General features: G+C 42.2%; 1 long non-coding RNA gene across 2 annotated transcripts; it reads left to right on the top strand.

The window, feature by feature from the left end:
* Positions 1-9,758: 9,758 nt before the first annotated feature.
* LOC142151393 (uncharacterized) lies at positions 9,759-17,030 on the top strand. Of its 2 annotated transcripts, none has more exons than XR_012691186.1 (4): positions 9,759-9,833; positions 10,759-10,811; positions 13,937-14,185; positions 16,814-17,030. It is a non-coding gene; the product is annotated as an uncharacterized LOC142151393 (long non-coding RNA). The 2 variants fall into 2 exon arrangements; XR_012691187.1 differs by lacking the exon at positions 9,759-9,833 and adding an exon at positions 9,940-9,963.
* Positions 17,031-18,168: the final 1,138 nt, after the last annotated feature.

Consider the following 18,168-nt stretch of genomic DNA (forward strand, 5'->3'; position numbering starts at 1 on the left):
ATGTTAAGATGGCTCTGTGTGTGTCGTAAGTCATCCTGTCCCCTATGCTCTAAATGCGTACCTTAAGTGAGCCCAGCTGGCTGCCCACCAACTGGCCCCTGTCACATGTCCGTCTCATCCAATATCGTGTGTAATTTGCCCCTTGTGCCCCTCAGACATAACCTGAGTGCGCCCAGGATGGCTGTCTCCCCTATGCTTGCCCTGTACCTAATATTATGCAGGTCTTTGTCTTATGTCTTCATATCATATGATTTATGTTTACTGTATCATGTGTTCTTTATATGTCAAGTGTAAAGTGCTTTGACTCCTAAATGAGAGAAAAGCACTATATAAATAAAATTATTACTATTAGTTCACATTGACTTGTTATCTACAGTTTGTCTGTTGATCAAGACCCTGTGTGCCCTACTAGGGAATATGTGGAACTTAGGGAACTCAGGATCGGGATAATAGACTTTAATGGAAAGGAGCTGCTGTAGGAAGTCCCCACTAGCCCAGTTCCATGTGGTCGCAAACAGTTTCTGAGCCTAGGATTGTTACCATGCAGGCCAGGAGCTGGGCAGGAGCAGGCTGGGGGTCAGAGAGGCATCTGCCCCCCGGGCCGATCTATAGTGGGCCACCTTGTATTGGTTTACTTGGCCAGTTGAAAAAGTTCCTAACAGGCTGCTGATTCGAGTCTTGCCCCCCGGGCTAAATCTTTTTACAGAAGTGAAAAATCCTGCCGCTTCCAGCTGCGTAACATTGCTAGCATCCGGCCCTTCCTCTCCCATGATGCCACCAAATGCCTTATCCACTCTCTGATCATCTCCCGCCTGGACTACTGCAACCTCCTCCTCACTGGCCTCCCCCACTCTCATCTTGATCCCCTTCGATCTGTTCTTAACGCTGCCTCTAGGCTTATTTTCCTTTCTCGCCGCTCCTCTTCTGTCTCCCCCCTCTAACTAGTCCTTCACTGGCTCCCATTCCCCTTCAGAATCCTCTTTAAGCTCCTCACACTCACCTACAAGGCCCTCACCAACTCCACTGCACCCTACATCTCCACCCTCCTCTCTATTCATGCTCCATCCCGCCCTCTCCGTTCTGCCTCTGACCGTCGCCTCTCTTCCCCCCTTATAACCTCCTCCCACGTGCATATCCAAGACTTCGCCCGCGCTGCCCCCCTCCACTGGAACAAGCTCCCTCCCTCCATCAGAACTTCCCCTAATCTGTCCAGTTTCAAACGGGCCCTAAAAACCCACCTTTTTCTTAAAGCCTTTCTTTCTCCCACTTAACTTCCTACCTTATCTTCTGCCTCCGTCCTCCTACTCTCCCTCTCTCCCCTGCATCTCTCTGTCTGTCCACCCCTCCCCTTAGATTGTACGCTCCTCTGAGCGGGGCCATCTCTCCTCCTGTTTCCACCACTTCTAACTCTGCTCTCCAGCTACTTAACCCTCCTCCTCGAGGGTCCTCCACCCCACGTCCACTCTCGCTCCCTCCTCCCCCCTGGGGGTCTGCCTGTCTTCCGCGCTTTCCTTCTTGGGCCCCGTCGTTTGCGGATCTTCCCTCCCCCTTCCCCGCCCTCTCTAGCTGTGCATTGAGCTTACTGAGTTGCTGTGCTTACTGTTTACTGTACTGTGCTGTCTCCCATTGTATTCTAATTTGTTTGTCTCTGTACGGCGCTGCGGACGCCTTGTGGCGCCTTATAAATAAAAATTAATATTAATAATAATAAAGTGCAATTCCAATGTTATGTTGTCCCGTCATGTGCCTATTTTTTCACGAAGGCATGGATTTGTGGTCCCAAAGTGGTGTCACGATAGACCTGGATAAAAGTGTTGTTATTACGGTTTCCATCTTGCTTATTTTCAAGTGAATCTGCAAACCTGTAATACATTTGATCAGACGTGATGCAAACTTGCGTGGGTGTGTTATGTTTTGCTGGTATATATTTGCATGTGTTTCTATGTTTTTGACAGTGATGAATATTGAGCAACCCTGCTTATTCTCCCTTGATACGCATGTATTAATGCTACAGGACTGCCTTCTGACTAGCAAGTATTTCAGGACAAAGTATTACTTGTAGTTAACTCATATGACCCAGCTGACAGCAGTGATGGATTAATTGTATTTTTAAATAGGTGATTCTTGATGGGATGTATTGATTTAATAAAATGTGACATATACTATATTTTCATCCTTTGTGGCTTTTGTTTACTGCCCTCTATATTTCTTTTGTTTAGATAGGCCCTACTTAGGGAGCGCGGTATGTAACTAATGTAGTGGTGGAAAGTAGGGCAGATAGTCACCAATTCTCCTAATATTACTTATGTAAACTGTCAATCTCGTGAGATTATAATGTCCAATAAATGAAATATAGAGAGAGTTTCTACACCCCAATTACTGTGATTATAATGTTTAACAGTGTGAACAAAATTATAGCTGTTACGAAAAGACAATTGTTCTGTAATTCGAAGGAGTTTCCCAGCATTATTTGGGTAGATAGAAGTGAAGTACATTTTTATATCCAGCCACTGAATAGCTGATTCATCCATTTAAGACAGGTCACATACATTTATATTCTGTATGAAAGGCAGAATGCATTAGAATTGTATCCTATCTACCTGCAGCCCTGAACTGAATTCCATGCAGCCATGTACTATATCCTGTGTAGCTATTAACTGGACCTCTGGACTTCCCATATTCCTAGAGTGACCCAGGGTTATGCTTTTCATTCAAGTCATACACCATTTCCAAATAAAGAAAAAATCCCGCTTCTGGGGCCTGATTCATTAAGGATCTTAACTTAAGAAACTTCTTATTTAAGTCTCCTGGACAAAACCATGTTACAATGCAAGGGGTGCAAATTAGTTTTCTGTTTTGCACATATGTTAAATACTGACTGTTTTTTCATGTAGCACACAAATACTTGATAGCTTATTTGTACACTGAAATTTAAAGTTGATATTTGTGTGCTACATGAAAAAACAGTCAGTATTTAACATATGTGCAAAACAGAAAACTAATTTGCACCCCTTGCATTGTAACATGGTTTTGTCCAGGAGACTTAAATAAGAAGTTTCTTAAGTTAGGATCCTTAATGAATCAGGCTTATGGATCTTTAAGCTTTCCGATGGGGGTCTGTAGAGTGAGCAGACAGGCCCCAACCATGATATTTTGTATTTATTCCAACACTCTAGATCCCTATGCTCTGCTATAGCCAAGGAAGGATTATATGGAATGTCTGTCTGTGCCTGTGTGTGTGTGTGTGTGTGTGTGTGTGTTAGGGAATTTAGACTGTAAGCCCCAATGGGGCAGGGACTGAAGTGAATGAGTTCTCCGTACAGCGCTGCAAAATTAGTGGCGCTATATAAATAACTGATGATGATGATGATGATGATGGAATATTAAAATACCCTCCTAAAATGAAAATGTGATTATTAAATCTGTTGGGAATGAAGATTGCCTAAAATTATTTTCTTCTAAAAATATAAATAAGCATTCAGTGTTAAATTATTTTATATGCACTTTTCAGAGAGTTAAACCCCTTGGTGATTGAGAAATAAATGTTACCTTCCTTGATCCCATCATTACCAATAACAATGTCTATAACCCTGTTTCTGATAATTATATGTGTTGAAAATAAAGGCTTGTCACAGGAGAGGAATAAATAGTGATGACAAACGCTATATATCTGAATGTGATTAAAAAAATAACAACATGCATTTGCCCGTACAGTTGCATTCAACCTGGGCAAATATTCAATATGATTTAGCAATTACCTGTCACTCACCGAACCATGAGTGCCTCTTCACTGGTGCGTGGCTCTCCAGTATTCCTGCCAGCACCTATCCTGAACCGTGGCCGCCCGCCATCCTGATGGTCTGCGCATGCGCAGTTCCTAAGAACTCTTCTGACCTTTGCTTTTAGTTAATTAGTTGATCGGGCAACGCTCCCTATTTAAAGCACCTGTGTTCATTACCTCGTGGCCTGATCTTGGAGTCTCATTCCCTGTGAGTCTCTCAAGGTGTTCCTGTGTACTTCTCCGTGTCTTCAGCTTCCTGCTGATTCCTGCTCAACTCATTGCCGGTTTCCAGACCGCTTCAAGTCTCCTGTGTTCTACTATGTCTTCAGCTTCCTGCTGATTCCTGCTCAACTCATTGCCGGTTTCCAGACCGCTTCTACCTCCAGTGTTCTACTCGTGTTTGCTATCTCCAGTGATTCCTGCATTGCTCATCGTTGTTCTACTCGTGTCAAGTTCTCTGCCTGTGTGCTGACCCGGACCCTGATTACCGCTACCACTCACCTGTGGTTTCTTTACTCGTGCTGGCGTGCAGCCGCTCAGCTGTTCCTGTATCCTCTCGTGGACAGCCTGCTCAACTGAACCGCGGTATGCTTACTTTCTATTGACTGTATTCGTTTACTGCATATCCGCTTGGACTGTTCTCCACTTACCCACGGAATCCTCTATCTCCCTGAGACTGTGTTATTACTCCGCATATCTGCTGGGAACTTTACCTCTTTGTTCAGTCGTGAGATACATATACTAATTGACCTTCTGCTATTAGCCTGGATTCCAGTAGTGAATTCGTCTCTGTCAAGCAGCGCCTGCCACACCAACATAGACTTGTGCATATTGTTTGGGATCAAGTTCCTTGTGCTCTCAGTGTCTACATTCTATGTTTCCACTCATCGACACCTGTACCTATCCCCACCTATAGCAGTGGTACACCTTGCTGTACGCAGACCACTGACTTCCCCGTTACCTACCTGCACCAGTAACAAGTCCTCTCACTATAAGCAGTGGTACAACTTGCTGTACGCAGACCACTGACTTCCCCGTTACCTACCTGCACCTGGAACAAGTCCTCTCACTATAAGCAGTGGTACAACTTGCTGTACGCAGACCACTGACTCCCAGTTACCTACCTGCACCAGTAACAAGTCCTCTCACTACAAGCAGTGGTACAACTTGCTGTACGCAGACCACTGACTCCCAGTTACCTACCTGCACCAGTAACAAGTCCTCTCACTATAAGCAGTGGTACAACTTGCTGTACTCAGACTACTGACTTCCTCGTTACCTACCTACACCTGGACAAGTCTTCTCACTATAGCAGTGGTACAACTTGCTGTACGCAGACCACTGACTTTTCCGTTACCTTTCTGCACTTCTTCACGTCCATCAAGATCCTCCTGTTCATATCTACCTAATCATTAACCAGATTGCTGCTAGTCATTGACTTTTCTATTTGCATCCACTCACCATCTGCTGAGTCATATGTTCCGCTAGTCACCCTGCTACCAGAGGACCACTGTGTAACCCACACTACTCTGGTAAGATCATCATCTGGTGATATCCTGGGCAAAGACTCCTAGTGCCGGTGACATTACCCTAGTTTGTTAAACTATTGTCCCATAGATTGTAAGCTTGCGAGCAGGGCTTTCTTACCGCTACATATGTATGTTTTGCTCAGTATTGTTTTATTACTGTTTGTTCCCAATTGTAAAGCACTATGGAGTCTTCTGGCGCTATATAAATAAATGTTGATGATGATGATGCCCAAAAAGATAGTAACATAGTTGAAGTCACCAGTCCATAAAGTTCAACCTTTTTTGGATCTCCTGCGATCCCTCTCTTATATTTGAAATTGATTCAGATAAAGCAACCGCCCATCTGTTTAAATCTGGAAAAAGATCCCTCCTGACCCAAAGATGTGTCAGGAGAACCTTCAGCTAATTGGGAAGGAAAAGGAAGACAGATCTTCCAATCCTCAAACTTCATGGAGTATTGAAAAAGGAGAACTTCAGGTGTCACAAACACAGACCCAGTAAGGGGATCTGGCCTGACCCAACCAAACTTGAACAGAAGACAACCTAGGCCATAATTAATTCTCCTAGAAAAATGTATGATTGCTCTATAGAGCCACCAGGTAGAGTCAGTGCCTCAAGCAAGAGTTGGCTTGGCCGAGTGGTCCACCTGTATCCAGTTCTGGATTACACAAGTGTTCCTTGCTAGTGGTCAGTTTGAGACTGGCTAGTCGTTGTCCAGTAGGGGGAGAAACCTGTAGTCCCAACTTAGAGAGGAGTCATTCCCCCTGTGCAGGGCTTCTCATGATTAGGCTGGAACCATTATAATTTACCATTAAAGGAAAGGGGAAAACCACTTGTTTTTGACATTGTTAGCTTGCAGAACATTGTAGGTTTGAGCTTCGTATACTTAAATAAAGCAAGTATTGGCAACCCACAAATATCTAGGTGCTTTTTTGAAGCTACAGCCAATAGCAATAACAGTTTGTGGTGGATTAGATTTGTCAATCTCTGACCAGAGAGCCATGTGAGGGCATTAGCAGGATTCTTCAGAACTATGGGTAGTGGTAGATAGTGCTATATATGGCTGGAGACATTACGTTAGTCCTTCAGGACTATGAACAGTGGGGGACATTACATTGATGACAATGGCCAGCGGAAGATATTACCGTGATCCTTCAGAGGTATGAATAGTGAATGTAAATCATTCTTCAGAACTATGAACATTGATGATCATTTCATGGATTATTATTCAGGCCTAAGGACAGTAAATAAAATGAAATCAATGCTTCAGAACTATGGACAGTGGTGAACATTCCATTGATTCTTCTGTTGAAATTGGAAGACATGATATAGATAGTGTGGCTATGGACAGTGGGAGCTATCACATGCATTATAACCAGCAAAAGGCATTTCTTGAGACTGGTGAGAGTAGTTGGCATTTCATTAATGCTTTAGAACTAGGAATAGTGGAGGACATGAAATTGCGTTTGTAGAAATATGGCCAGTCATGGACCATATATTAATATTTTAGGAATACAAAAAGCAGTGGGCATTATATTGTTTATTCACAATAATGGTAAGATGTTTTTTCAGGCTAGTGTAAGCTGAAGACGTTACATTTATTCAGAATTATGATGAAGAGTGGAGAACATCTCATATATTTATGGACAGTGGGAGACAGTACACTGGTCTTCTGGACTATTAATAGTGTGGGAGAATACATTGTTTCTTAAGGATTATTTTGAGTGGAGGTCCTTATATTGTTTTTTTCATGCCCATTGTTTTAGGATAATTAGGAAAATAGTATGTTACTGATTCATAAAATGTCTGTTTCTTGTTTCTACCCTATTACTAAACAGAACATCAAGGTTTATTGTGTTTAAACCCCAAATTATTGTTTTTTGTCTCTTATCATATTGTTGATTCCTTTGATCCTTTTTACCAGATGAGGAGCCTTCAAGCCTAGTTTACAACCTCTCGGACAGGCAGAAGTTTGGTAAAAAATGAAGGTTTCTTTTTGAAACTTCGGTTCAATCCTTGTTCAGCATTGGAAACATACTGTAACTGAGGAATAATCATATCCAAATGTACTTGTGTGTAATAATTAGATCAACTTGCTTGAATATATATTTCAAATGTGGCCATTCGTAGCACCATGTGGCCTACAAATACCATACCTTCATTGTCAATCAACATCATTTAAGTAATTTTAATATCCATTTAATCTGATAGTCCTAACCTATACATATTTCTGCTATGGTCCACAAGGGTGGAGCAAGGAATAGAAATATTCTTGCACAAAAGAACAATAAATTGCATGTTAAAAGGGTAAGCATGTCTCGTTCAGTTAGGTTACAAAGGAGGGGGTTTTGGACAAGATGAAAAGATTTAAAAACACATGCAAGCAAATGGAAAAAATGTCTGTTTGTAGGGTTTAGCTTGCTGCTGAGAATTGTCCAAATGTTGTAAGTCTTCCCCCAGACCACAGATTAACTAGAGATAATGAGCCTGATTAGTGTTCGGACACAACTTGCACGCAACTTGAGTTTAAAATAAGAGCACTGAACTTGAGCGTAGTTCCGACCATATTCAAATCCAAGCGGATCTCAATATACGTTTCCATTTGAATCTGGGTATAAATAGGCTCTGCCTAAACATTATTTGCTGTATGTTAACAGACAGAACACAGCGCAGGATACATACAAGCATGTGTGCAATATAAAGTCCCATTAGCATGAAAAAATTTTTTTTTAGAAAATAAATTAACAACTCATAATACTATAATCATTAATAAAAATGAGTATACAAAAAATTCTCATTAAATACATAAAACAGGATCTTAATGTTCTTAATGTGTACTGTACCTAAAATGCATTTTTATATTCTCTCTTACTTACGTACAAATGTTCTTTGCTAGCTAGTGGCTCGCACACATGTAGTTTTTAGTACAAAGATGATGCTGCGACAGTCATCACTATCAATCGGCACTTACACCTGCCCTGTAGCTGGTGCATATGATATGGATAAAAAAAAAATGTAATTAGAAAAACATAGGGCGTGAATCGGTCGCATCTGCATCAGAAAGCCCTTACTGTACATCGCCTTCGTCTGACTTTTAGGAAAGTGAAAGACAGTCGATTGAAATCACTTTCACATACTGGGCTACGTTCTATTGTGGATTAATTCTCTGTTAGTCACAGGTGATAACTAATAGGCTAATATGCCCAGGAAATAGAGAATGAACAAGGATCAGCACCAATCAAATTGCGTAACTGTTCTCTGTGTTCCACCAATACACTTCTCTAACTATAAAGTACACCCTTGTGTTTCCTTACCTATAATGCAGTAATGAAGGTGCACCCAGATATCATGTACAATGCAATAAAATATTGCAATCACCAGACGCGGGCTGGCAGAGTTCAGCCCGGGGGCGCCCAGGCGGCGGCATCACATGACACGCGATGCGGCCGCGTCCAATGACGCGCCCGCATTGCGTGTTATGCGATGCGGCCGCCTGGGCGCTAACGCAGCCGCATCCCGTGCCATGGGATGCGGCCGCCGTTAAAAAGCAGCCGAAATTTCGTCCTGGGGGCGGCCCGAACAGCAGTGAGAATGAGCGGCCCGATGCCCCCCTGCCCAGCCCGCCCCTGGCAATCACAATAGTTATAATAAGCAAGATGTTTCAATATTTTAGTAGCATTGTTTAAATCATTTACATAAAACATGATGGACCTGTTCATCTTCGAACCCAATGTGAATGCAACTTGCATGTTAAAGAAACGCACATAACTTGTAGGTCCGTATGCCCATATCCAAATACAAGCGGGTCTTGGCTTATGCAGACAGACAGAACATACTGCAGGACCCAGACAATGCACATGTGCAATATAAAGTCCCATCAGAACGCATGCAAAAAAAAAAGATTTCTTAAAATTAACTTACAATTCGTAGCACTGTAATTATTAATATAAAATATATGTATAAAAAAAATTGTTCAGACATGAATAGCATACAATTGTGTTCACTGGCGTAAGTTCCGTTCTGGGACGAGCACAGTGCAATTTCATGTAAGATACGGAACACAAATGGACTTTCGTTCGAAGATGACTCAGGTCCCATGTGTCTCTTTACCAATTGCCTAAAATGTAATTAACCATTGATGAGTTCCCTGATGACCCATAGCATGTGGCATCAGACAGTATAATAACATCACCCATGGGTGCTGCATCTGAGATAAATGTCAGCCCTACATTTAAAAAAAAAAAGTTACTAACTATTACAAAGGATTCTTTATTTTGAAAGAGCCTAATTTATTTAGCTTACCCTGCAAATCATAGGAGGGATAGCATTTAATGGCATTTGAAATATTTCCATAGGCTATTAATGGGCGGTGTCCCAAAATCAGTCAAGTGGGTACACACCTATATTGTAAATTATAGGGTGGCACAGGGAGAGGAATCTGTAGCGTGGGTATTTCATTGTTTGACATGATATAAAAAGGGACAGCTTGCAGTGCTTGCAGGGTTTGTACCTTCCAAGGAGAGGTAAGCAAAGGAAGCGATGTAATATGTGTCTAAGAACCAGTAAGGGATCAGATGGAACAGACAGTTCAGTACATAGAGAACAGTGGAGATGTAGCACAACAATAATGAAGGGTTCAGTACAGAGATAACGGTGGGTTGCAGAGGCAATGCGAGAAGACAAAGTACATGCATGGCAGAGGGATTGCAGGACAAGATGTATGTAGGGGTTCAGTCAGTCCAGAGATAACAGTGGAGTTATTGTACAACACGAATGAAGGGTTCAGTACAGAGGCAATGTGTGGAGACAGAGTACATACATGGCAGAGGGATTGCAGGACAAGATGCATGCATGGGTTCAGTCAGTCCAGAGATAACAATGGAGACGTGATAGCAGTGTAGGGATAACATAGAAGGGTAGCAGTTCAGCTTACAGGAAAACAACCAGTTCCGACCTAGAAGGATAAGCTGGGGAGTAAAGGAATATGGGATGGACCTTCATATATTCAGGAAGAAGAGAGTCAGATACCAGAGGGGCTTCAGGACTATTTCCGTAAGATGAGCAATTTCGACATGCAAAAGGGCTAACAACTTCACAGGAAGTAATGCTGCAGACCTGTGTGTGGGTAGGAATGGTGGAGGTGAGCGGTGGGTTCAGGATACAGAAGTATGAAGGCGTGTTACACAGGAGTATGAACGCGTGTTACACAGGAGTATGAACGCGTGTTACACAGGAGTATGAACGCGTGTTACACAGGAGTATGAACGTGTGTTACACAGGAGTATGAAAGCATGTCACACAGGAGTATGAACTCGTATTACACAGGAGAATGAACGCGTGTTACACAGGAGTATGAACTCGTATTACACAGGAGAATGAACGTGTGTTACACAGAAGTATGAATGCGTGTTACAGACTGTAACTTACAGTGTATCTACTCTCTTGCAGAAAGATGGCATCATTGACCCTTTTGGTCTGCAGTCTGCTGATAGCATTGTCATGTAAGTATCTGGGGCATCCTCCAACACACACTACACCGACACGTAAAAACACTACATACAGTCAATGCCACACATGCACGTCCAGTTCTAGAGTATGGAGTATGTACACACAGCATCTCACATGTACAGTACACAGCTCTTCACTCAGCTCTTACATTCAGTAGAACTTTGGAAATGGTTTCATCTGTTGGATGAATATCTCATTATGAATCTAACCACAGAGCTACCACAGGTATCTATGATGATAACACACAGTTTTGTGTGGATTCTGTTGTAGTGTTAATTTGGAAAATTGCAGGGAAAATATGTAAATTTTATATGTAAGTCTATTATTTGTTGAGTATGGCATGGTTGTAGCCCGTGAAAGATTATGCGTTTTCCACGGTATCACTGGGGGATTACACTTCTCATTACAACATTTGTTTCTTTAGCTAGGTCCCCCAATGTAGCACTATCCTAAAGGTCCTCCCCAGCACCCCAATTGTGTGCTGAACCCAGCTGCTTCATGCACAGAGGAGGGAACTGTCTGCGCTGCAAGACTGAATCCATCCTAGGGATTACCAGCGCTAGGATGGGAGATGTTTAGTGAACGTGTCACCTGATTGGCTTGGCTATGACTCCTGTCCAATCAGCTGCCACATTTATCTCAAACCTCCAGCCCGGAACAGATTGAATCTCCTGCTCAGAGCTCTCTGCCTTGCTGACAGCTGTAATTCAGGAAATGCTGGGGGCACAAGTGGGTGAACCCACCACAGTGATATCCTTGGGAAGCTATACATATTCCATAATAATAGTAACACATGTACTGTACACATTACATGACATTTGGCTTTCTAAAGTCTGTAGACTTCTTTGTATGTCAGTGCAAGCTGTGGATAGTCTGTCACAGCATGATAACTGTAGATGTAAATATGTAACAATGGAACCATCCTAAATGTCTTCCACATCAGACATGTCCAGTAGTACAACATAAATGTCACTGAGGGTTGCATGTTGAAAGTGGGAAGACAAACACACAACACTCAAAAATTTGGTGGTTTAATTTTCGGTCAAAGGGAGTAGCTTACCCAATGGGGTGGTGGTCACAGTACATTGAGGGTGAGGTGGGGCTGATCACAATAACTAGGCTGGGTGAGGCATAGTACCAATCTGTGTTCTGATTTTCATTAATGTTTGGCAGTATGCCTTTGTGACCTCATGTTATTTTCTGCGCTGTATTTCTGATGTAGACAAGAAGTGGGCTAGTGTACAATGTATGCCATACCGCCACGTCTCCTACTGTTTTAATTGAAAAACTTAAAATAATAATATTATCAGAAATCAACAACGCTGCTAATTCAGATGCTAAAAACTGTATTTTAACTATAGTGTGTACACTGTTTGGGACTTGTGATTTGGGTCTCCATTCTGACTTCAAAACAACCAGACATGTTCAATTTGGCCTCTGACACATTTGGCAGAGCCGTAACTTAGAATTCTGGCGCCTGGGGCGAGAAAGACAAATGCCGCCCGTCAGCCCTCAATTTTAACCAAATGAACCTAAAATATTCCTAAATTGCGCCCCCCTTCAGCGTTGCGCCCTGGACGGTCGCCCCTGTCGCACAGCCCTAGCTACGGCCCTGACATTTGGTCATAATAGACACAGATCCATTAGTCCAGTGATCAGTCCGATTGACGGACTCTTAGGGGTATAATTACTCTGCAGCGGTTCCGTAAAACCGCTGATTCCTGGCGCTTTTAAGTCATTTTCTTCAAATGGCAATTTTATTAAAGACAAAACCCATTGAATTACAGGGTAGCTTTTTTAAAGTTTACCTGTCACCATGAATTAACAATTAGCAGTACTTTCCCAATCTCTGCTCCAATATTCATCTTGCTAAGATGCTCCATTGAGAGCAATAGTCTCTATGCAATATTCCTTCTCAGATGATCGAGAATTAATTACTCCCTGTGCACAGACACTTCAGGCTGTTTTCTTAACCTCTCCTCTTGGCATTTAACGCCTAATGCCAGGGGTTCCAGTGAGCAGAACTATAGTCTTTTAAAAAGAAATTTGTTGCTGCCTCCGTGAAAAATTAAATGACAACATTTTATTTCTGTATTTAACAATCAAGCAGATAAATTATTACTTGATGTTTTAAAGATACAAGGGCAGCTTTACAACGAGAGGGTCATTATCCATCAGGCTAATAAGAAAAATATAATTCAGTTGTATAACATAATCTATACCATTACAATTAATTACAGCAATAGTGTACTGATATGGAATATTATAACCATAAAATACAATGAATAATCATGAAACATAGTTAGATCCGATAGTTCTATAAAATAGGATCGTTCCAAGATCAAAGAAAGCTCATTCAGAATGTACAGTATCAGCAGCTATTTATATAGCGCCACTAATTCCGCAGCGCTGTACAGAGAACTCACTCACATCAGTCCCTGCCCCATTGGAGCTTACAGTGTAAATTCCCTAATATACACACACACACATAGAGAAAAATTAGGGTCACTTTTGATAGCAGCCAATTAACCTATCAGTATGTGTTTGGAGTGTGCGAGGAAACCGGAGCACCGGGAGGAAACCCACGGAAAAACTGGGAGAACATACAAACTCCACACATGATTGGGAATCAAACTCATGACCCCAGTGCTGTGAGGCAGATGTGCTAACCACTAAGCCACCGTGCTGCCCTACAGCATGTAGGTATGCATTATGGAGAACATTCAGAGGGGAGATTCAATTCAACGCTAGGTGCCTCTGAATATCGCCTCGCACATTGCTGCCAATTATGGTAAGTAATCTCCCCTCGTTTCCTGCACACCGCTATGGGGAACGAGGAATAATGAGCGGAGATTTCCTCTCTGTGTCTCTGTGGACTGTTCCAGAGACACATCACGCTGGATTGAATCTCCCCCAGAGAGTCTTAAAGTAAGGTACTATACTGAGCTAGTATGGCTTTAGTTATTCTATCTGCAGCATAAAGTGAAATATATTAGATCATTGATTTATTTCCCAGAGGCATCCTTATTATACCATGTCAATGTAAAAGTGTTGGGTGTCTGGAATGTTATTTGTAGAACGCAGTTGTGTTACCTGTAATTTTTTTGGGATTTTAAAGATTCACAGCCCCCTTGGTGGTCAGGGAGCAATGGTGGAGCACCTGGAGGTTATGGAGGAGGAGGTTCTAATCACGGAGGAGGAGGAGGGGGTTCTAACAACGGAGGAGGTGGAGGTGGCTCTAACAATGGAGGAGGATATGGAGGAGGAGGAGGAGGAGGAGGTTCTAATCCTGGAAGAAGTTGTAAGATACCACAGTTGACCTGCACGACTAGGCAATCAAATGGGAACACTGCCAAGTGCCCGACAGGTGAGAAACCTCAGAGTTGCTCATGCCTTAGTGATGGCCCTGCTTCCTAGTGAATTGAAAACCTGTCTATTGGTTCACTTCACCTTTTCACTCTCTTTGCTACATGTAACCCAGCTCCTCTTTCATATAAACATCACACTCCATTTCCCATTCCCCCCTCAGTATATCCTTCCTCCATATAAACATTTTGGTCACCTCCCACCAACTCAGCCTGGATGGGTCTTTGTCAGTGTTATGTGCTTTGCCTTTTAATGTAAGTCCAAATCTGCCAACTTGTTCTCTTTTTTCACAGTATCGCTGCTAAAGCAGGGATAGGTTAAATTATCCAAGCCAAGTACGGTTTACAATAGCAGTATACATCCAAGTACAGCAAAAAGGTTATGCAGGGGGCTCAGTATAGTGAAAAAGTAAATTTGTGATATGCATCATATGGCAAAAAAAGGGGATATATTTATTGCACCATGAAAATTAACACAAAGTAAATAATGTACTGTGTTTATCACATGCAGCGGTCCAGGATATTGTACAGCCCTATCATCATCAGCTATTTATATGGCGCCACTAATTCCGCAGCGCTGTACAGAGAACTCACTCACATCAGTCCCTGCCCCATTGGAGCTTACAGTCTAAATTTCTTAACACACACAGAACGTACAATAGAGACTAAGGGCAAATTTAATAGCAGCCAATTAACCTACTAGTATGTTTTTGGAGTGTGGGAGGAAATCAGTTAAGGCCATGGTTGGGAGTCAAACTCATGACCCCAGTGCTGGGAGGCAGTAGTGCTAACCACTAAGCCACCTATGCCATCATATAGCGACCAAAACATATTGTACAACCCCAAATCCCCCTCAACTTTAACTCTGTAACCAGCATTGACAGCATTGCTTGTTCTTAGCAGCCACTGCCTGTTTGTTCTGTATAATTTTCTCCCCAACAGTATTGAAGAATAATTGTAGTGGAAGTTAAACGGAAGTAGAGCCAAATATGATTTTGCATTTTAATTGTACAGTAAGGGCATCATTCAGACGAGTCTGTTTGTGCCACGTGATAATGCAACTTACATAAAACTTGTCACACTGCGCATGCGCACGACTCCTCATTTTGTGATGCCCATATATCTTACATCCACTTGTGAATGGAAGGTAGGCAGGGGCGTTCATGCGTAAGTTCATTATAGTAAGGCCACACAGATGCAAGTCAACCATACCCCTTAGAGATGCATCCGATTTTGACTGAAACACATCTTCAGGGGCGCAGGCAGGATTGTCAGGGGGGGTTTTCCCCCCCTGACCCCCCAAAAAATCAAAAACCACAAAACGCGCGAGAGAGCTGCTCCTCCTCCGCAGCTCCGTTTCGGCAGCGCTGTCCTATACAGCAGCCGCGGCGCTGTCAAAGAAGCGTCCGCGGTGGTGCTGTATACACTACAGCACCACGCGGACACTTCCTTGACAGCGCCGCGGCTGCTGTATAGGACAGTGCCGCTATGGTGGGCACTTAGTTAGTGCGGGGGGAGGGGGTTTCTGGAGACTCAGAATCCCCCCCTGCGTGTGCCACTGATCTTTAAGATACGTCTTTTAGAAGGAGTGACTTTGCAAGACCCAATAGGCCTGATGCAAGTTTATTTGTTGATGAGGACGATGATATCTGTAGATTTAAAGATGTATGTATCTACATAAAACCTCAAACGAGTATAATCCAACCACATACATTTGAATAACTCCAAATATGATAACGTACAGCTAATATGGATAGAGTGAAACATGATAAATATCCTAAGAGGACTAGTAATTGCCTCTTCTCCATATACATTTTCCAAGGATCAATGAATTTTACAAGTCTACCTGAGAAACTGAAATGCAAAATGTAAAACTAAAAATGTATATGTTAGAATCGGCTGCATATTGGTTCTCGATCTGGACGGACGGTGTTGTTCTAAAATTCAGAAGTTTGCTGGGATCCCTTGATTTTTCATTCAATTACAGAAAAATGTACCTAAATTTAAGAAAGTCATACAGTGTTGACCATGTTCGAGTTGGGTACACAAAAAATGAGCCCTGCGGCTTGAACACAGTCACGGTAACACTGATAAAAACAAAAAAAAAAATGATACATTTTGGTAGGTTTTTTTATTGCGAACTTCAAACCTTGAACTCGATCCTTGAACCTGGTAGTGTTTGAGGTTCCATTTAAAAAGAAAAAAAATGAAAATACTTTTTTCTCATTAAAAAATATTATTTAAAAAAAACATGCCTCAAACATGAACAGCAATCTTTGAACCCAATTGGCAAATTCCGATCCACAAATTCTAATTGGGGGTCTACTTATTCTACCTTCTCTACTCATCGCTGTGTCAGAGCAATGACCCATAGATGACAAACCAAGGGGCAGTCTATCGTCCCCTCAGCTGTTCTGGCTCCCTGAGGCCTCTCCACAACTCCGTCAAGTATTCACTGAATTATTAATACCCCACATCACTATAAAGATACAAACACGTATATAGAAGCTGAGTTCATAATACAATGATTGCTCTACTCTTGTATATAGTGTTTGCCATAAAGAAGCAGTTTGTTAACTAATCAGAGGTTTACTCAGCAGGATAACATTTAATATTTTTCAATTTTGCAGATTATGTTGCTTCTTCTTGCTCGTGTCCAAGGGGCTGTAGATCACAGACCTTTCAGGGGCGCGACACCTGCCGCTGCCAGTGTAATAACGTAGACTGGACCACTGCCTGCTGCTGCAAGTTTATCTGACAGCGCCACCTGGAGGATGCCATGGTTACTTCTCTACCTTTCCCCCTTTTCCTTTTCATAGCAATAAAAAAGGCTAAAAAATACAAAAAGGCCTCCAGGTTGCGTTCATGTGTGTTTACCAGTGTGTTCAATGAATTTTATCTGAGTGTAACCGTTCATTTCGCATTCATTCATTTAATAAACAAACAGGTTTGTAATATAAGCACAAAATCAATTGTCGCTTCTCCTATGTGATCCGCCATGAAAAGGGTCCAACCTATTGAAGAAATTGTAAAATAAAATGAATTTAAAAAGTGTATTAATACTAGAGATGGGCGGGTCCGGTTCTCCGAGAACCGAACCCACCCGAACTTTGGGTATCCGAGTACCGAGCTGAGCAGCTCGGTACTCTCCCGCCCATTCCGAATCCAAATCGAGGCCGAACGTCATTGTGACGTCGTCGGATCTCGGGACTCGGTTCTCGCGATACTTCAACTTTATAAATACACGCCTCCACAGCAATCCATCGCCATTTGACAGAGGGAGAGAGCAGGGTGTAGTCATAGGCTAATTAGAGCAGGGACAGAGAATACCATATTGTTCTTGCAATTGCTCTAACCAAAATCGCTAGTGCAGAGAGGAGGATAGAGGTTTATTATTTTTTCTTCATATTTGGCACTCCCCAGCGCTTTTGGGGTGTCCCCCATAATTGTGCATTAATATTTCTGGCTGTCAAAAGTCATATCTGTCAGCAGTATCTACTCAATAATTTGTAGCACACCTCAGTGTTTTTGGGGTGTCCCCCATAATTGTGCATTAATATTTCTGGCTGTCAAAAGTCATATCTGTCAGCAGTATCTACTCAATAATTTTTAGCACTCCTCAGTGTTTTTGGGGTGTCCTCCCTAATTGTGCATTAATATTTCTGGCTGTCAAAAGTCATATCTGTCAGCAGTATCTACTCAATAATTTTTAGCACTCCTCAGTGTTTTTGGGGTGTCCTCCCTAATTGTGCATTAATATTTCTGGCTGTCAAAAGTCATATCTGTCAGCAGTATCTACTCAATAATTTGTAGCACACCTCAGTGTTTTTGGGGTGTCCCCCATAATTGTGCATTAATATTTCTGGCTGTCAAAAGTCATATCTGTCAGCAGTATCTACTCAATAATTTTTAGCACTCCTCAGTGTTTTTGGGGTGCCCTCCCTAATTGTGCATTAATATTTCTGGCTGTCAAAAGTCATATCTG

Source organism: Mixophyes fleayi, chromosome 4 (assembly GCF_038048845.1).
Source record: "Mixophyes fleayi isolate aMixFle1 chromosome 4, aMixFle1.hap1, whole genome shotgun sequence".
Classification (NCBI taxonomy): Eukaryota; Metazoa; Chordata; class Amphibia; order Anura; family Limnodynastidae; genus Mixophyes; species Mixophyes fleayi.